The sequence below is a fragment of the Prionailurus bengalensis genome, chromosome A3, assembly GCF_016509475.1.
Source record: "Prionailurus bengalensis isolate Pbe53 chromosome A3, Fcat_Pben_1.1_paternal_pri, whole genome shotgun sequence".
Taxonomy (NCBI): domain Eukaryota; kingdom Metazoa; phylum Chordata; class Mammalia; order Carnivora; family Felidae; genus Prionailurus; species Prionailurus bengalensis.
In genome coordinates this window covers 34,724,230-34,745,178 of record NC_057354.1, presented here as the reverse complement: position 1 = coordinate 34,745,178, position 20,949 = coordinate 34,724,230, and the positions used below count along the sequence as shown (strand labels likewise).

At 39.5% G+C, this 20,949-nt stretch overlaps 1 protein-coding gene and 1 long non-coding RNA gene across 5 annotated transcripts in view; one reads left to right on the top strand and one right to left on the bottom strand.

Annotated features, from left to right (window-relative positions):
* PLCB1 (phospholipase C beta 1) overlaps positions 1–20,949 on the bottom strand; it is a 702,259-nt gene that overhangs the window by 56,098 nt on the left and 625,212 nt on the right. The window lies entirely within an intron of this gene.
* The window catches only part of LOC122496561, a 35,947-nt gene that overhangs the window by 2,085 nt on the left and 12,913 nt on the right, over positions 1–20,949 (top strand). For both annotated transcript variants that reach the window (XR_006300857.1, XR_006300856.1), the window contains exon 2: positions 612–687. This is a non-coding gene — a long non-coding RNA (uncharacterized LOC122496561). The remainder of the gene's footprint in view (positions 1–611; positions 688–20,949) is intronic.

Below are 20,949 nucleotides of genomic sequence, written 5' to 3'. Positions count from 1 at the left end.
AACGCATAAAATCACTAACGCTTAAACGGTTTTGGTAACAAGCATCATTTAGCACACATATAAAGTCCTGTTCATTAAAATCTAACCCAATTAAAAAGTATTCTTCATCTTGATTAAGACCATTTATGGTGAAACTTCTATCATTACTGGCAGAGGTAATCTAGAGTTACCTAAGGAAATTCTAAAGCCAGAAATGGGGATGGTTGTCTATCCTTGGTAAAACAAAACAAAGCAAAATAATAGGGAAGAAGTAGAAGTTCGTGGTGAAAAAAAAAAAAATTCTTGCCCCTACAATTCTAATGCTGTGTTCAGAATAACCTCAGGCCAAGATGCTCCTTGAAAGTGCTCCAAGGCTCCATCTGAGGCCTTTTCTTTCTCTTGCTATATTCTGTTCCTTGGGAACCTCATTCATGCTCATGTCTCCCTTCCACCTTTATACCTATACCTGTATTTACATCTGATTCACAAATCTTTGCTTTCCAACGAACTTGTCTCTTCATTCTAAATTGGTATACCTCACCATCTGCATGACTTCTCTCTTAGATGCCTCTAAGGCATTTGAGTCATGCCATGTCCAATTCTGCCCTCATGGCTCCTTCCATCTTTTACAGTTTGGCTGTCTTCTGAAATTCCCTGGGCCAGTGATGGGTGACAATAACCACCCAGTTGCACAAACTTCAAATCCAGGTAATTCTGACTCTTTCCCTCCACCTACCACTGACCTAGCACCAAATCCTACTTCTTACATCCTTCTACCTCTCTTTTTCTCCATTGTTACAAACCAAGTCCACACGGCTAATGTCTCTTGACTGCACTAATAGAATAGCCCTAATCTTTTACATCCTGCTTGCCCCTTCTATCCTTTAATTTGTTCTCTTCAATCAATAGGATTTTTTCAAAACTTAAATCTGGTCATATCACTACCTCCACCCAAGCTTAAGACTTGTTAGGATAAAAACCAAAATTGCTAATGTGTGGGTTTCACTTCCGTCCACCTTTCTTTCCCCATTTTATATTTTCTTCTTTGCTTTGTGTGCACTCTCTACCATGGCCTTTCAGTCCCTTGAACACATAATGGTCCCTCCTACCACACATCCTTTGCATGTACTATTTTTTCTCTCTACAAAGATTTCCCTCCATCTATATACTCTTCCTCACTCCACTGGACCCCACATCATTTACTTACTTAGTTCCTACTCAACTTCAGCACCCAATTCAAATATTACTTGTTCCAAGAAGTCCTACCTGATCTTTTACCCTTTGATACCTACCCCATCCAGACTAGTCTAGATTTTTCTGTAATAAATTTTCCTGGAAACATCATCTTTTCCTTCAGAGAAGGTATGTCAGTTTGTAGCTACACATTCCTTTATGTGATCATTTGTTTTCTGCCTACCTCTCTCACTTCTCCATTAGTTCTGCTAGAGCAGGGACTGTGTCTACTTTTATAAACAATGCTTTCCCCAGAACCTGGTATGGTACAGACACATTAAATGAATTTAGGAAATGTTTGAATGGAGAAATGTACGACAACAAGGATATGGGGATAGTATAAATATATGGAAGCATCTGGGGATGGGAAGTATAAGATGCCAACCTTCTATGCAAGCCCAAGCTAGTCCAGGGATATTTCCTCTCTACAGCTGGTTTTGACTTACAGACTCCGTGGCTCAACACCAACTAATATACATGCTATTATGGGGTGTGTGTTGTGTGTGGTTTACTAACTTACTCCTTCCTGCCTCCATGTTACATTTCTGTTTTTATTTCCCCCACATCTCATTTTCCCCATTTATTCTCTATTGATTTTTATCTTTCTATTCTGCGTGCACTATTGTCAGCTGCGTTAGCTGTGCAAACAAAGCTACCTCTAAATAAATAATATTTATAATTATAATAATTAATCCCAATCCTTATTGTACCTTTAAAGCTCTGAAGTCCAAAACCCTGAAGACACATTAATTCCAGTGGCTTTGTGATAATCAAGCAGCCAGTTGGTTACTGGACAAATAGCCAGACAAACCTCATTGTCTCAGTATGATTATTTCTTTGCCCTTGAGGCTACATATAGTTTTTATTGCATGCTCTTCCATATCCACTTCATGCTGTCCCTGAATCCCTCTGAATTTCTGGGCATGTAATAAAAGTAAGATAAATGAAGCAAAGTCAGAATCTATTCAGACTCTAGCATCCAATGAAAATAATAGACAGTGAAATCATATTTAAACTTGTGCTGTGATGCCTTTGGATTTACCTTGAAGACATTTTTCTGGGACAGGTAACTGTCCTGGGGTTGGTGGCTGGTATATCAGCACTGTGTTCCAGGGTCTCCTCTCAGAGATATATTTGCATCCATCTGACATTGATTCATGTAGCCAGATGGCAAAGGACAGAGCTGGGTCATTCCATACAAGGTGTGACCTACTTACAGGTCCAACAATCTGTGGTTTAATACTAAATAAAAGTATTGAGCCTTTGAGTTAAAAAATGCAGTTTGATTACTGTACATGCAGCATGAACAGTCTGAATGCAGGATGCATCAGGTGCAACAAACAAAGGGATGCGATGCTAAACTGATTCTCCAAGGCTGGGTGATAAGGAGTGTGGTGGGTGTCATTGCCAACTCAGTGAGGTGCTGACAAAGCCATTAAGAACCAGGAATGAACACTGAGGCAAAATGTCAAAGTGAACAAAATGTCACTAGCAGATAATGGTGATGACCTTATGACTTGGTCGGAAGTATTCCAGGATATTTTGAATGTGTAAAATCTTCAAGGGCCTTCTGAACTATCTAAGAGGTGGTAGAGACCAAATGCATCCCTGTGTAAAAAGCCTTCCTGGCTTGAGCCGGTTCTCTGTTGAAACAAGGTATGAACCCAAAGGATAAGAACTGAATCAGAGCATCCCATAGAAGCAAAGACGCAGTTAGGGCCTTTGCCCCTAACACCAAGACATAACTGGTTTAAAATGGTCTTGTTTGAAACTGGCCACAGACATGTCAAATCAAATATTAATATTTCAATATGATATAAAACTGGATAAAGTATATATTAATTGATTAGGAAGCTAATATAATGTTGTATTAGGAAATAATATCATCTCTGTTCTCCCCAGTTCACATACTAATTTTATCGCAACAGATCAAAGTTAGAACTATCATTCTTTTAATTAGTCTTGGAATTCAGAAGTGTTTTCCCAATAGGGGATTTCAATGCCATTTCTGAGAAGTGTTCAGGGAGATGCAGGACTGTTGTTTAGGAAATTTATCCAGCTCATGTGTAGCTGCCTTTTATTTGCTTTCTGGTGGAGACTCTGACTTTGCTACAATAACTGGATTTGCATCCTAATACTCTTCTTACCACTGATCTCATCCTTCATTCTGCACGCTGCCTGTAGGCATCGCTATAACTCTATAGTTAAGAGAAATGCTCAGAATCCCACTCTTAACTCTTTGGTAAACTGGCCTCCAAATTGCTCAGGTCTTGATTTTACTCTGACCATTTTAGGCCACTGCTCCTGACAACTGGGAGGCCAGACCTCTGACATATGCTGACATTAGTATCAATAGTTGATATTAATGGATTCATTTTTTTAAATCTTATGTTGTATTTTTTTTTTTACAATCTTATTGACTGTATTCTCTATGCTGTACTTTTCATTCCTGGGACTTATTTATTTTATAACTGGAAGTTTCTACCTCTTCAAGTTTGCTTGTACTTTTTTTCTTTCTTTCTTTTGGATTACTTTTTCCAACCTCATATTTTTTTTCTCTCAAACATATGAAGTTATATATTCTTGTAATACTAGACATTTCAATATTTATCACAATCAAGCAAGTGTATGTCAATATCTTTACCCTCTTGCTGAATAACACAAGGACGTAGGATATTTTAATACCAATGACCTCTTCTTGAATGGTATAGAATTGTTTTATATGTCAGTTCTAATCTAATCCCATAAGACATTACTATCATTTTATATAATCAATGTTCATGTAGAATTATCTACCTATTTACAATTTTCTTTGGTCTTTGTTCAGGCTGTTCATCTGGATTGATTCTTCCTCTGACTAGCATAAAGGTTTATGATTTCCTTTAATGAAGGTCTGCTAACAGTAATCACTCAGCCCTTCCTGCCCCCTCACCCCTACCCCTCATCTTCTGTCATGTGGGTTGGACTGAAAATGCCTTTAGTGCTGTCACTTTTAAGTGATAAACTCTAGACTGGCAGAACTTCTCTTTCAGCACATTGGAGATCCTAGCCCACTGGCTTCTTGCTTCCATTGCTACTGCTAAGAAGCCAATTTTGCATTTAATTGTCATTTCTCTAAAAGTAATTTCTCCTTAGCTGTTTTTAAGATATTTGCTTTGTCCTTGGTCTTCTGAAACTGCAATATGATGCATAGAGATATGGAATTGTTTAAAATGTATCTTGTTTGGGATTACTGAATCTATGAATTTGTACCTTTCATCCACTCTGAAATACAACCCCTTCTCATATTCTCCTGTCCTCATTGTCGCTCACCTCTTCTTCTCATGTTATCCATCCTGGCTCTTAATCTCTCTACCATATTTTTCATCTCTGACACTCTCCTCAGTATTACACCTACTGAGTAATATTATAGGTCTCTTTCAAAATCTCCTAAGTCTCTCTCTATTGCTGGAATCTGGAATTTTAAATGTAATTGTGTTTTCATTCATAAAAAGTCAATTTGTTTTCAAATGTACTTCATCCCCCTTTTTAGTCAATTGCTTTTGAAGCATATTATCAATTCTAAAAGCACTTGTTTAACATTCTGTTTCTCATAATTCCAAAATATAAAGTTTTATAGTGCTCATTCTGCTGTCTTTTGTTTCTGCAGGTTCTCATTCATGGACTTTCTTTGTATTCATTGTAATTGCTTTGATGAGCTGATATTTCTTGGAAATTTAACTGTAGTAATGGCATAAGGTCTGGTTTGAGGACGGGCTCCTTTAGAGACAAATAGATTGATTACACCAGGAGCCCCAAAGATTTCTAGGATGAGACATATTTAAATGAAATCCTGAGTGTGTTAGGCGGTGTGAATTGAAGTTTAAACCCACATGAGGGATATCTTGTGATCATGAATTCTAAGGGAGAAATTTTCCTCCTTAAAACACCAAGCTTTGAGACCAACGATTTTCTTGCAGTTCTTTGAAATGATGAGTTTATTTTTTATTCATGAATACTGTGATGTTGTGTGGTCCTCTGAAATCCCAAGTTTATGTACTGGGGCTTTTATTAGACTCCTCACTTTGTCTACATTTCCTGTTTGTCCACTACCCACACATCATGAAAAAAAAAGTAAGTTCAATGTCAACTTGACAGGTACTTTCAAGGTGAAAAACAGCTTTACTTCTCTCTCTGCCTCTCTGGGTACCTGCTTTCACTTGGGCTTTGTGCTTTGAGCATTCCTTAATTTCTTTCCCATTCGCTGATGAATTTAAACATATTTTGAAAGTTATACAGAGTTTTTATTGGAAACTCAGGTCTCTACAGTTTGCTTGTTGATGTTTTCAGAGCTTAGATCATCAGCAACAGATGTGGGTTTCTATATGGCTGAGGAACAGGTGACTTACGATTGCTTCAGAATCACTGTAATTCTACTAAAAACCAATCAAGTTTGAAGGGCTAATTAACAGAAATGCAGTGATATCAACGAATCATAACAGCTTCTTTTAGCCTAAATTGGACTTTTTAAAACCAGAAATAGAAAGAAAGAGGGCACTTGAAACAAGTGGATCCAGATGAACAGTTAGAGAAAAGCCTCGATTTCGAACAATCTCCCATTTGAAACTAACTTGTAGCAGTAATAAAGTCTTTAACATTAAAATTTGGAATAGTTTTTGATCACCCAGATCATATACAAATACATTATTTCTAGAAACACATGTCAACACACAATATAGTTAGCTGCAAAGCATCCCTTGACCACCTCGCCAATCCCAGCCGCCTCCTTCAACTTAACCACGGTTTGAAAGTTTGATGTGGGGGCGCCTGGGTGGCTCAGTTGGTTAGGCGTCCAACTTAGGCTCAGGTCATGATCTCATGGTTTGTGAGTTTGAGCGTCGTGTTGGGCTCTGTGCTGATGGCTCAGAGCTTGGAGACTGCTTTGGATTCTGTGTCTCCCTCTCTCTCTGCCCCTAACCCGCTCATGCTCTGTCTCTCTCTCAAAAATAAATAAACATTTAAGAAACTTTTAAAAAGATAATAAACATTTAAATAAGCATTAAAAATAAAGTAAAAGTTTGAGGTGTAAAAGTCTAGAACTTCCTATATATTATTCTTACTTATATTCATATCTATGCACATACACGTAGACACCGAGTTTGTTTTCCATTTTAGAAAAACATGTAGAAGGTATGGTATTCTGCACATCCAGACATATTTTTGAGTTCTACTTTCTTGCCTAATAGTTCAGATATAACAATCCTCCATTAAATCATTTCATAATTTTGAAGATTTGACTTCTAGATTTTCTGTAGGAAATCTTGATCCCATCTGACTGTCAATTTGTGACTGGGAGTTTCCTTTCTGGAAATACTTGGACATTTATCTTTCTTCTTAGTATTCCAAAATTTCCCAGCTTTGGGCCTTACTGTGGACCCTTTCTCTCATGTTGCTGGGCAATCAGTTTGGCTCTTCTGTCTGGTAACTAATGTTCTTCAGTTGTGAAAACGTTTCTTATCAGATTTCTTTGATAATTTGTTTCTTTCAGTTTTCTCTTTCTGGTGCCCCTCTCAGTTGGGGGCCTGTGCTCTGGTCACTTAGTTTTTGCCTTTCTTTTCTCCAAAATCAGTTACCTCCTTTCTGTTTGCCTTCTACATTCTAATGATATATTGATCTCCTATACTCTATTAACGCTTGTTTTGCATTCTTTGACTCTTTTCTCCCCCTTAACTATCATTCTGGGAGAAACCATTTACATGCCACTTCTAAGAATCTGTCCCTTGAAGTGCACAAGACTCCTTAAGAATACACATAGGAAGGGGTGCCTGGTAGCTTGGCCGGTTAAGCATCCAACTCTTGATTTTAGCTCTGGTTGTGATCTCACGGTTGATGAGTTTGGGCACTGTCAGTGCAGAGCCTGCTTGGGATTCTCTCTCCCTCTCTCTCTCTCTCTCTCTCTCTCTCCCCATCCCTCTACCTCTCCCCCACTCATGCTCTCTCTCTCTCTCTCAAAATAAATAAGTAAACATTAACACAATAATATACATAGGTTATATAAATGTGTTCCATATTTTAAAGTTTCTGTTGTTTTATATTATTATATATAATTATATGCTATATATTATCTATACATGAGTGAGAGAGAGGCTATTTCTACTATAGAGAAAAATTTGTTGCCTTTTAAAATTTAAATTGCATCCAGGACAGGGGCACCTGGGTGTCTCAGTTGGTTAAGCAACCGACTTTGGTTCAGGTCATGATCTCACAGTTCCTGAGTTCAAGCCCTGCATTGGGCTTTGTGCTGACAACTCAGAGCCTGGAGCCTGCTTTGAATTCCGTGTCTCCCTCTCTCTCTGCCCTCCCCTGCTCACACTCTGTCTCTCTCTCTCTCTCTCTCAAAAATGAATAAACTTCAAAAAATTTTTATTGTGTCCAGTGCATAATGAGATCCTTTTTTTTTAGTATATAAATTTTTAATTGTTTTGTAATCAGCAGATAATTTTTAATATTCAGGCCTGTATAGGTCTTATTTCTTTTTTTGTTGCGTTGTAATTCACTAAAATGGAATAGGGCTGGGAGAAGAGAGTAGCTGGGGATGAGGTTGGGAGGACAAAATAGGATGCTGGAGACTAGATGTCTGGCCTGGTCCTACCACTATCTGTGAGTGGACCTCTCTGGGCCTCTTTTCATATCTGCTAAATGAAGATGTCAGCCCAGCTTATTTCAAAGTGCTTTGCATTTCTTATTGTATGTATTTGTTATTCTGTGTAATTTTTCTTTTTTGTTTTTTTTTTAAATGTTTATTTCTTTTTGAGAGAGAAAGAGAGAGAGGAGGGGCAGAGAGAGAGAGAGGGAGACACAGAATTCAAAGCAGGCTCCAGTCTCTCAGCTGTTAGCACAGAGCCCGACATCATGACCTGAGCTGAAGTCGGACACTTAACTGACTCAGCCACCCAGGCGCCCCTGTAATTTTTCTGAAATTCTCTACCTTAGGTTTCTCAGGGTTAGCAGTGGCGTTTACCCCATCTTTGGATGAATGTAAATTCAATTTGCCCATGGCTCAACACGTTTTTGCATGAATAAGGAAGCTAGCAGAGAACGGCACTGTAGCCTGAACACAAGATGTTGTCAGGAGTCCAGTGGAAAAATCCCCTGTTAAGTCAGAAAGGATAACGCCCTTCCTGGACACTGGAGGTAATGAAAACAAAACCCTCAAGGTTACATAATCAATTTTTCAATTAATAAGCTTTCTCCTCCCTTTAATAGTGTATACATTAATCGCAGCTGAAAATGGGTAAAGGCAGGAACACAAAGGAAGGTAGACTGGAACGAACAATGCGAAAGAGCAGAAATTACATGTACCTGACATCTGCACAACACACAAGGGAAGCCTGTGACCTGGGATCAAAGGGGACTGGATCTCTAAAATGGTGGGCATTATACCTGGATAGCTAGTGTGGAGATGGCTGCGCAACAAGACAAATGAGGCGGGCTCACTTAGGAATGTGTTCCCTGGGACATGGTAGAGGGATGTGTAGTTTGAAAAAAATACCTACGGATTAACACATTTGATAGGTAATGCACGTGGTACAAATTTCAAAGAGGACAAGACGCTTTCATTCAGGGGTGCGATACAATTTTACTGCCAATAAGCTGTTAGGTACCAATTGGGTTTCTTTAGATTAGAGATATGGACCAAAACTATGAGTGAATCTGGCTTTTAAATATGCTTACATATTTAATAATTATATATTTTATATTTCTATATTATCTTATGTTGATATATTTGATATATAATATATATGTATATATGTACTTGTATATGTATTTTATATATAATATATACGTATATATACTTACCATGGATGGATGAGGATGGGGAGCTACTTTCAAATCCATTGCTCTCCAATTTCAAGAGAAAAAATATTTTAAAAAGAAAACCTATTGTCTATTCTACTTTGATAAGTGAGTGAGTGCTACAATTCCAAGATTGGAAATCTAGGTGATAAAATAGTTCTCAATATTTAGTCTCGAGGCTTTCCAACTAAATTGGCTTTAATCTTTATATGTAATGTTCCCTAAAGGCCAAAATCCTGGTCAAACAATGGCAAGTGCAGTGCAGCTGATGGCCTCCCTAGGTACCTTCACTTGGCATCTTGGGTCCTGTAAAATCACACATAATAGCTTTTTTCACGTTTTAGTTTATCAGGAGGACTTAAATACGGAGGAATACATAGAAGTGTAAATGATTTATGAGAAAACTCTGACCAACACACCAAACAATATATTTAGGCACCGGGTTTAAAGAAAAGGAAACAACGATTTCAGAGCCCAAATCTGGCAGTCATATCAGGATGGAGAGATGTGCAGGTCACAAGGAAAGCTTTGCTGACTCTGTGCCCTTGCAGGGGCATACATTCACTTATGAATACATCTACAGGATAAATCTACTGAAATATCTTCAGAAAAGTGGCTGTCAAGAGCCAGTCTCATTAATTTTTCTGATACGAATATTTTATTTTATAGCTGATCTTAATAGAAAGATACTCTGAGCAGTTACAGATGAAATACACCTTTCAGAAAAACCACAAATTTCAGGTTATAGCTCAGCAGAATTGAGCATACTTTTCAGCCATGAGATAGTAAACATTTCTTTTACAAATGTGACTTTAAAGGCTTTGACTAAAAATCTTGCCAAAGCTTTAGACAAGAGTTATGTTTGGTAGAGAAAATTATAAGAGAAACTGGGAGACTGGCCGCACCTGCGCAAGTGTGCTTTTTGTTCCCCTGTGACCCAACCTTGGCAAAACTGTTTGTTATTCACCTCATCACAAACAGCTCTGTCACAGCAGGTGTTGGGTTTGGAGGGGACACGGTGTCCAGGAAACCTGCCATCAGGTTAGCAAACTCCCAGGAGACCCATTCCCTTTCAATTGACTTGGAGTTGTCTGGCACTGCCTACCACAGCCCCTGAGCTGTCTGCCCAGGAAAGGGTGTCATGTGAGTCACAGCGGAAACACTTCCCCAAAAACACTCTCCCTGGAGGTGGAGGAGCCACACATCGAATGACAGAAAGGAAAGCTGCTCAAGCCTTTCTAACTATGAAAGAAAACACCATTTCCTTAGAGTTGCTTCACAATTCCACTTGCCTATAGAACCGGATTTAAAAGCTTCTTGTACAACTCAGTCTCTTTGCATAACGTCCAGCTTTTCAAATATGTCCTTCTGACTTTTAGTTCTTCAAAATGGTGGCTCAGTCTATTTCAGAACTCAGAGTGCCTTCCAAGTGGGAGAAGAGGAGTCAGCAGGCTCAGACTTTCAAGGCTTCCTTCTATATCCTCACAGGTGTCTGCTGTGAAGTGGCTGGCCTAGACTTCTCCACAGATTAATGGCTGCTAGCCATCCAGGGTGATTGATCGGTAACCACCTCTTGAGTCCATGGTCCAAGCCAATTGGCCTGAGGGAGCCTTTTTGTCTTGTTCTTAGGCTTCCACCAGCCCCCTCAGTACCACCACTTTTTATCACTGAGGCACACAGGACATTTCCTTTTCCCTCTCAGATGTACATGATATGGGAACTTTCCAGATTTGGGCCCAGAGAGAAGTGACAGAGGTACATACAAATATCACCTCCTGCTCTCTTCTCTCTCCCTTCTTTTCCCCACAGTTCTCAGGGTTGAAAGGGACACTCTTCTCTTCCTCCAGGGCACACCCTGAGTCCTGTTATCGCTGGGTGTAGGGTAAGACTCTAGCCCCTTAGGCTATTTGTGTTTGAAGAAGCTAAAGGAATTTGGAGAAATCCCTTCCTCTCTTCAAATCTCTGTTTTTCAAGATTTCTGCCCTGCTAATGAGGACCTTCTCCCTCAGGGAGTCCTGTCCTTTTTCTTTCCTGGAGCTGTGATTCAGGAAGGGTGGGGAGGGAAGGAGGATGCTTAAGGAGAAAAGAAAATATATCAGCTTATTATGTGCAAAGTAGTTTCATTCCTACACAAGACAGAGTGAATTCTAATCACAGCAGGGTAAATGTGGAAATCTCTTGAACTAGGGGTACATTGTGTAGCAACCATGCAGGCTTTATGCCCTCGTGGATGCCCTCGTGGATCAGCTCTGGGGAATCACTCTGTAAGGTGTATCAGAACTACTGTTAATGTATTAAATAGCAAGAGAAAACAACCCAAACATTTAAACAGCGTCTAGGGAAACCCTTTATTGTTCTTGAGAGTTCTGTCTAGGGAAACCCTTTATTGTTCTTCATAGTTCTTGAGAGTTTATGCTGCACACTCATTAAGATATTGTTCTTTCACTGAATACTGATTCATCAGAGAAAAACACAACCCTGCCAACAGTTAAATAGGTTGGCAAACAGGTTGGTAAATAGGTGAGGTCCCTTTTTCTCTATTCTTGCCTGGCAATCATTTTATTTAGTAGTCTCATTATAAACTAGACTGGACCAAAAGTTAGAAGTACTGATTCATCTCTTCTCAAATGGATTTTCCCTTATTCCCTACATCCCCCATGACTATTCCAGATTTCTGCTTCCCTTCAAGTCTGGACTTCTGGAAAAGTGTTAGCTAAATAGTTGTCCATTCCTTGCCTCCTGTTTATCCCACTCTTATCCAGCCCCTACTCCCACCTTTCCACTGACTCATCACTCATACCAAGGGCACCAGTGGCCTCCTGGTTATTAATGTCAAAGGTGCCTTGCTGTACCATTCAGTCACTGTAGACACTATGCATCATTCCCTATATATGGATGCTGTTTTTTCCTCCTGGTTTCTCTGACAGTCTTGGTTTTCCTCCCATCTCACAGTTGTATCTTTTCTGTCTCTTTCAGGCTCTATCTCCTTTACCAGACCTCTTAAAACTACGAGTTATCTGGAACTAAGTCTTGGGATCCCTTCTCTTTCCCCTCTCTATGCCAAGGATTTTGTCTATTCTATGCTCAAATTCGTTCTAGATTCAGGATTCTCAGATTTTTGTGGATGTAAGTTAACCCGGAGAAAGGGGGAAAACTTCAAATCACTTAATCTTTTCAGCTTGAATTTTTTCTTTTATAATTACCCTCATAAGAGTCTCCTACAGGGCTACAGCAATAAGAGATCGTAAATAAACAGGATTTTCATCAGAAAGCAAGATGCATTGCGGTGGCAATTTGAAGTGTAGACCTGGGGCAGGAAATCAAGTCCCTTATTTGCTCTGTGAACTTAGGTACTTTCACTTACTGGGCTTCAGCTTTTGGAGACCACAGGCATGACTTAATTGGAATTTTAATCAAAGGTTGAACGTGAATTCTGCCAAATGGCATTTCATTTTCAAAATCGGAGTCTCTCTTTACTTGTTTGAAAGTGGTATAAAAGGGTAACAGCAGAGAGAAATGTTTCAAACAGAATATAAAGCTTAATCTGAAAACTGCTATTTACCCCAGCAGTTTTCTATTCTATTTCATTTACTGTCACTTAAAACTTTCAGTGGGAACAAAAATGTCCTCTTTAAAATGAATGAGGCAAGTATAAGCTTAGTATTAGCTGCAGGGTAGTATTAGCAGTGGGAGGGATATTATGTTATAGCTGAGGCAATTTTCAGGTAGAAGACATTGCTGGGTGGGTTAGAAATATGTTAGCAATGCTAAGTGTATATTTCAGGGGATTTTTCTGTTGCCTCAGAATGTTTTATATGGAGGTTCTGAGAGTCCATAGGTCAGCAAGACAGGACTGCCCCTTTATGGTGAAGGAAACAAAGAAATAAAGGCTTGAAAAGGCAATAAATTAGATCTCAGCAGAAAGCTTTGTTTTGTTTATAAAGGATGGGTAGGATTGTTTGTAGCTGTGGTAAGCTGCAGTGTGAAGGCTGCATAAATCCTGGGAAAACCATATGCCATCAAAGTAAGGTTTGTGCCAGTGGTGTGCTACTAAATGTTTAGTACATGGCTCTCCTAGAAAAAGGAAGAGCCTTGTTTGTAGTGTTTCCTGATTTCCGTGGTCTAAATATTCCCATTATGATCAAGTCCAAGCTCTGGAAGCGAAGATCTTGAGCGCTGACTTTGTGGAAGGTACTCCGTATCACTCCATCGTATAAGTGACCACACAGATACGACAGATGGAAAATACCTTGAGGGCACAGACAATCGTGAAATGTCTTAGCCAGCATGAGCTGAATTTGGGGTGTTTGTTACCTTTGTTTTTAATACAATTTGTTTAATTGTAAGTTTATGTAACTTACATATTTATAATGGCCGCATTTAACTAGTTCACAGAATCCCTTAAAAATTTAAAAATTAGTTCTTGTGAGTGAGTCTGTCCAACTGCAAGTTACCATTGGTTTGTCTTCAGAGAAATAAGGAAAATTAATATTAACATTTGCTGGAGCAACATTTAATTACGTTTGAGTTCTGAGAGGTGCTCAGTTTGCTTTAAGTGTTTTTGTATGTATTAATTTTCTAGAACTCTCTGTATCTGTCAATAGGTAAATCAAAAGCAATGATTACAATCATAATATGCTAGGGGATTCTGGGTGGCTCAGTCAGTTAAGTGTCCGACTTTGGCTCAGGCCATGATCTCACTGTTCCTGGGTTCAAGCCCTGTGTCCGGGCTCTGTGCTGACAGCTCAGAGGCTGGAGCCTGCTTCGGATTCCGTGTCTCCCTCTCTCTCTGCCTCTCCCACACTCGCGCTCTGTCTCTGTCTCTCAATAATAAATAAACATTAAAAAAAATCATCATATGCTCGATCAATAGATGATAGTTTTCTGCAAATTTGTGTGAGCTGAGTGTGAGGTATGTATCATCTCTTTTGAGAAAAAAAAAAAAGGACACAAAGAAAAAGATATTTGCTTATTGAATGACATGTTTTATGGACAGAATTGTATCTCTTCAAAACTCATACACTGAAGCCCTAATATATGTGACTTATTTGGAGTTGGGGCCCTGAAGGATGTAATTAAAGTTCAGTGAGATCATAATAGTAGGACTCTAATCTGACAGAACTGCCCTCCTTATAAGAAGAGGCAAAGGGGCCGCCTGGTTGGCTCAGTTGGTGGCTCCGTCTTAATTTAAGCTCAGGCCATGATCTCAATGGTTCATGAGATCAAGCTCCATGTCAGGCTCTGCACTGAGAGCATGGAGCCTGCTTGGGATTCTCTCTCTCCCTCTTCTCTGCCATCCCACCTTTCACTCTCTCTTTCTCAAAATAAATAAATAAACATTAAAAAAGAAGAAGAAGAAGAAGAAGAAGAAGAAGAAGGGAAAGAGACACAAGAGCTCTCTCTGTGCACAAGGGCAGGTCAAAGACCATATGAGATTACAGCAAGAAGGCACCATCTGCACGCCCAAAAGAGACACCTCACAGAAACCAGCCCTACTGATACCTTGATCTTGGATCTCAGACTGCACAAGTGTGAGAAGATGAGTTTCTTTTGTTTAGGCCACCCTGTCTGAGATACTTTGTTATGGCTGCCCGGGCTGACTAACATAGCATGCAAATAATGCAATTCCTTGTAGTTCCATAGCAGGAACATGATGCCCATACCTCAGGCTCTGGCACAATGTCATAAGGAATTCCTTCCTGTCTGCTCTTCTGCTGTATAAACTTCTACTTAACCCTACAGCTCAAGGGTTACCACCTCTGGGGAGCCCCTCCCTGGTTTCCCCCAGTATGTGTCAGAGTGTAAACAGCTCTATTACAATGATGATAACTATACTGTTTTAGTCCTAACACAAATCCTTTGAATCCTTTAAAGAAAGGTAGATTACATATTAGAAATTAAGATCCAGCATGCCACCTACCTGTGCTGCCCATGTTAGCCACTAGCCACCTGTGGCTATTTACACTTAAATTTAAATAAAACTTAAATATAATTAAAAATTCAATTCCTCAGGTGGACTAGCCACACTCCAAATACTTAATAACTGCCTGTGTCTAGTGGCTACTGCATTGGGCTCTCAGACATGGAACATCCCATCACTGTAGAAAGTTCTATAGCACTGAGCTGTACTGGACTATAAGCAATTTGAGGTGGGGGCAAGCTTTGCATCTCTTTGCGTTGTCTTATTGTCCCAGCATCTAGCCTAGTGCCTGCTAGACAATAGGCATCCAGTAAGTATTATCTGAATTATTAAAAGAAAAAATTAACACTATTTACCTACTTGCAGCTCTTTAAAGCTATTTATGGTTCCTAGAGATCACAGAAATAAACACACATACATAAATTTGTTTTTATGATTGGCAAGTAAAATGCTAAAAATGAGCAATTATCATTTTTCCTGGGGTGAGAACACGAATGTGCATTAAGATGTAATTATAGAATTCATTTCAGGTGTTAATATAGCAATCTATAGTTGTTAATTCCTAAGGACAATATCGATTCTAATTTAAATTTTTTTAGGTCATCTCTGCTTCATTGCTCTATAAGTGACCCTATGGACTCATTAAATCTTTCAGCATATTTATGCAACTCTATTTAATGAGTCCTCCAACACCTTGAATTCTCTGGATCTCATACCTATTATTTCAGTGGTAAACTTCTGAGTTTAATTAATCGTATTCTTCTGAGCTCAGAGGAGGTCAGAAAAAGGTCACCCAGTCATACACAACTCTGCTGGCAGACAACCCCTTTGTTGCCACATTTAAAGATCTTCAAAGAGACACACAATAGCCCTTGGGAATCTAGGTATTTAGATGTTCCTATACTAGAAAACTTTTCTTTGTTTCTTTAGATATTGTTTTAATGTTTATTTTTGAAGGAGAGAGAGACAGAGCGTGAGTGGGGGAGGGTCAGAGAGAGAGGGAGACACAGAATCCGAAGCAGGCTCCAGGCTCCCAGCCGTCAGCCCAGAGCCCGGCCGACGCGGGGCTCGAACCCATGAGCCGTGAGATCATGACCTGAGCCGAAGTCGGATGCTTAACTGACTGAGCCACCCAGGTGCCCCAATTTTTCTTTGTTTCTTGCTTAAATGTTTCTTAAGTTAGCCCAAAGCAGTTTTCCTCACTCTCTCTGGAACAAAAGGAGAAACTCTGTCCTGTGATATGAACGAAACTTAAATGCCATTTAAATAAAGATGCTTGTCTTCCAAGATGTTTTCCTGTAGATTTCCTCGTAACTTCAGGGATAAATAGTAGGGCTGAGTAAATATTATTTGAATGAATAAATGAAAGCCATAAAACAACCCCTTAACCCTGGTGCAAAGCCCAATGTGTACCCTAACTTCTATCTCATAGAATTCAGGGCACAGCTTTCCAAGCAGGAGAAAGAGTGTGTTCTAGAGGGGAGTGCGCAGAGAGAAGGAGACAAGGAGATCTCCAGGGAAGCAAAGCAATTTAGTCTGTGGTCTGAAGTCAGCACCAACATGTGCAAGCTGGATGGGATGGAGTAGAGACGAAGGAGGGGGAGGAAGAAAGTCAGGGTTGGGAGGGGGTGAGGGTGTCTGTCCTCAATCTTCATGTTTTATAGAAGGGAGCAGTGAGCCTTAGCAGCCGTGGACAGAGAAGGTTGTGTCAGAATCCTTTAACCCTTTTGTGCAGGTCACATGGGTCAGTCTCCCCTCTGCTCGGTTACTTGCCCACAGGATGTTTTGAGCACAAAAAACAGCTGCCTGCCTCTCACCCATGAGATCTGCTGCCGTTGGTGGCCTCCTGGATGTGAGTCCTGTGTTCACAGGGCTGGAATTTTTCTAACATCTAGTCCTGGGAGATGTTCCTCTCTAAGACATTAGTTTAAAAACAAATGATTTTGAGAAACTTGAACATCCTGCCTATGAGATTTAATTCCTCTTGCTGTTGTGATCGGTTTGGGAACTAAATCCCTGGCCAGATTTGGTTGTGATCTTATGAAGGCTACAGTATATACCACCAGGAAGGAAACAGCATCTGGTGTATGTGACTGATGTCTATCCCTTGTAGCCACTCAGTGAGATCTGCTTCCTTCGACAGTGAGCCCGCTAGGTAGTCTCCCCATTTTACAGATGTGTGTACTGGGGCACAGATGGTGAACCCTTATCGCTTACTCGTCTGTGAAATATGAGAAAGAGGTATCACAGCCCTGACATCTAGATCATAAAATCATGGCTTCAGATATTTACTGAGAAAGCTGGAGGGCACAACACATGCATGGAGTCTCCAAGGTTGGACACTCTTTTTAATGACCTCAGGAAAGCTTAGCAACCTTTTTGAAAATTATTTTCCTCAGCTGTGCAAAGGCAAGAATAGGAAGATAACACTGTGATGTGCTTTGAAGGGGCTTGGCAACGTAGTAAGTGCTCAATAAATGCTAGTTTGTGATTACTTAAGTGTCAGGGGAAAAAACCTTTCTAAAGCACTTCTATGGTCTTAAATTGCTCTTTATTATTTAAAAGCATGTAAGAACTGTGTTTTTGCTCTTTCATGCTCCCTGTTGAAATTGGCACAGCCCAGAATGCAGGCACTTAGTAAATACTTGGCATAGACTGATAATTTTCCAGTGCTGTATCATTGGCATTTTTAGGCATTGGTCACTATACACATATATGTGTGTGTGTATATATATATATATATATATACACACACACACACACATACATATATACACATATATAACACATATATATGTATATATACACACATATAGGTATGTATATATAAACATATATATTATATATATATATTTATACATGGGTCATTATGTTAAAGTTCATATATACACAAAATGAGCAAGCATTCTTTTTGTTTCTTTGTAATCGTGCTATACAGTGATTTGTATTTACTAAAAAATAGAAATTACTAGGGTTAAAAGTATGACCTTTACAGCTCTATTTATAAATCTCTAGCAGATAATAAGAAATATACTTTTCATCAATGAAGGCTTGCATTCACAAATTTAAAAATATGAAATTTCGGGCACCTGTGTGGCTGAGTCAGTTAAGCGTCGGCTTCGGCTCATGTCATGAGCTCTCAGTTTGTGAGTTCGAGCCCCACGTTGGGCTCCATGCTGACAAGGAGCCTGCTTGGGATTCTCTCTCTCCTTCTCTCTCTGTCCCTCTCCCCATCTCTCAAAAACAAATAAATAAATTAAAAAAAATACATAAAAATGTGAAATTTCAAGTATTTATGTCATGAGTATTCTTGGGATCAATCTTAGAACTAAAAAAAACACTCTTCTAGTAAATGCACGATGGCTTTATGTACTTTTTATTCATTCATTTTATGTTTAGCTGTAGTCTATCAATGGAAATGTTTGGGGTGAGCAAGAAACATTTGGGGGAAACATTAAATGCAGCACAAAAATGTACCTTTCATATACTGGTATAAAAGGACTTTTTGTTCTTTTTCAGATACAAAACAGTTTAATTTTTTTGTTCTGTTTTAGCAATGAGACCTATTTTTCCATGGAATGTGTGAAATTGGTTTATTTTTATATTGCCTTTTATATGTGAAAAGCTAAACGGACCAAACTAACTATGTGATTAAAGACATTTTTAATGTCCAGATATGGTGGGAATATCTGGTGGGAAACAACCATTTTTGCTCAGCAGGAGGCTCAGTTGACCTTCTACAGGAAAAACAAGTGGTAGACCAGATACCACAAGCCTGACAGAACATGGCAACCAAAATGTAACACTCAGGTCTCTATTGCATTTGTTTTAGAAAACAAATGTGTTCTGAGCTTCACGGTCATTTACCTCCCTGGAGATAATTCAATAGTCTATCTGTGGTATTAAATGTTTCACCGGAACTTTCAAAAACACCAGGACAGTAACAAGTGCATTAAAAAAAAAATCCGGGGTGGGGCGCCTGGGTGGCGCAGTCGGTTAAGCGTCCGACTTCATCCAGGTCACGATCTCGCGGTCCGTGAGCTCGAGCCCCGCGTCAGGCTCTGGGCTGATGACTCGGAGCCTGGAGCCTGTTTCCGATTCTGTGTCTCCCTCTCTCTCTGCCCCTCCCCCGTTCATGCTCTGTCTCTCTCTGTCCCAAAAATAAATAAAAACGTTGAAAGAAAAAAAAAAATTAAAAAAAAAAAAATCCGGGGTGCCCGGGTGGGTCAGTCGGTCGAGTGGCCGACTTCAGCTCAGGTCATGATCTCGAGGTTCGTGAATTTGGGCCCAGCATTGGGCTCTGTGCTGACAGCTCAGAGCCTGCTCTGGATTCTGTGTCTCCCTCTCTTTCTGCCCTTCCCCTGCTTCTGCTCTCTCTCACTCTTGAAAATAAATAATAAAACATTTAAAAAAATAATAAAAAAATGAAATTAAAAAAAAATCCAATAATGTTTATAATTGATGATTTGACAGATACCCTGAACATTTATAGTCAAATGAAGAAGATATTGCCAAGGTCTCCCTGATGACTTTCTGGAAAAATCACTGTCACTCGCCCCCTGCCTCTCCACCCCACCTTTCCATGTGAGCTTTATTTATCACAAGGTCACCACAGGAACAAGATTGTCACCCCTGGGAGGACATGGAGGGAATTCACAGCCAGGCTATGGCTTTGCTTTCAAATGGCATTCTCTCCTTTTTTCTAGTGTCACAGTCCATAGTAAAAAATAAAAATGTATTCAAGGGTCAGGGTCGTGATTAGGTCAAAAACTTAAAATACAACAAACAAACAAACAAACAAAAAACTCCATGAAAGCAGCTTGAAGGTTTTTCCTTCCAGGTGTTACAGCCAGGAGGTAGGAATGTACTAGATCCCTGCTTGTCAAATGCAGTCTGTGGAAATGTGGCAGCAAGGGCATCCCCTGGAAGCTGGTTAGAAATGCAGACCTCAGGTCCCACCCAGACCTCCTGAATCAGAATCTACGTTTTCGTAAGATCTCCAGATAATTGATACGCTCATTCCAGTTGAAAAATGCTGAGCTAGAACATCACTGCTTGTAGTGATTGATGTAGAGGAAGAGAAAGGAATCATAGCTTTTTTTTTTTTTTGCAGTAGAGTTGTTTTCACTGATTCTTTGACACGTTTCTAAACTGTACTGCTTCACAGATCAACAAGTGTTTGAGGACGAAAAACATCATAAGCCTCACTGTAGAACTTTACTTTCAATCCATCAGAATAGATGTATTTTGCTTTCTTTATAATCACAATAACACCTCTTTTTTTTTTGAAATGCATTCGCATTGGAATGGCTTAGGGCAGTTCTCTTATTAGCTAAAGGAATACAGTAGATTTCATGATGCATTTAGTCTACCAAGTTAAAGTCCTCTCTAACATCTGAGCTGCATTTTGCTTCAACCAGCAGCCCCTGGCTCAAGCATCCCTATTAGTGAGGTATTTTCAAGAGCTCTTGATTCTAGAGAATCAGGAAATCCTGAGCTATCGCCTTAATTCAAAACATCATGTGGGAATACAATGACTTTTGCTGAATTTTTAAAAGGAGGGGTATAGTAAATTGAGCGGAGTGGGTCAGGAAGACTCCCTGAGAATTAATTTAATCCCACTGGATTTTAAGATAATAAAACTGTGGGCAACCAGTGCTGCAAGAAGTAGGAACTTAAAAATATCTCAAAAGCAGAAATAACAGTGTGAGTGTAAGAGAAAGATTGAGTTCAAAAAGGAAGTCAGTTTTGCAAATAGAGAAACAAAATGATTAAAAGGGAAGAAGACAAGAAGGAAGAATGGAATTTATGTCAAGAAGAGAGAGAAGAATGGTGAAAAAATAAATACCAGAGAAAGACAGGTAAAGATGAGGGCACATCATGGATGTGGCTGGAAACTATAGCAGGAAAAGGATGGGTATGTAGAGAAAGGGGGGTAGTGAAAAACAAAGGAGCAAGTCCATGATGCCTGTAAACCTGAT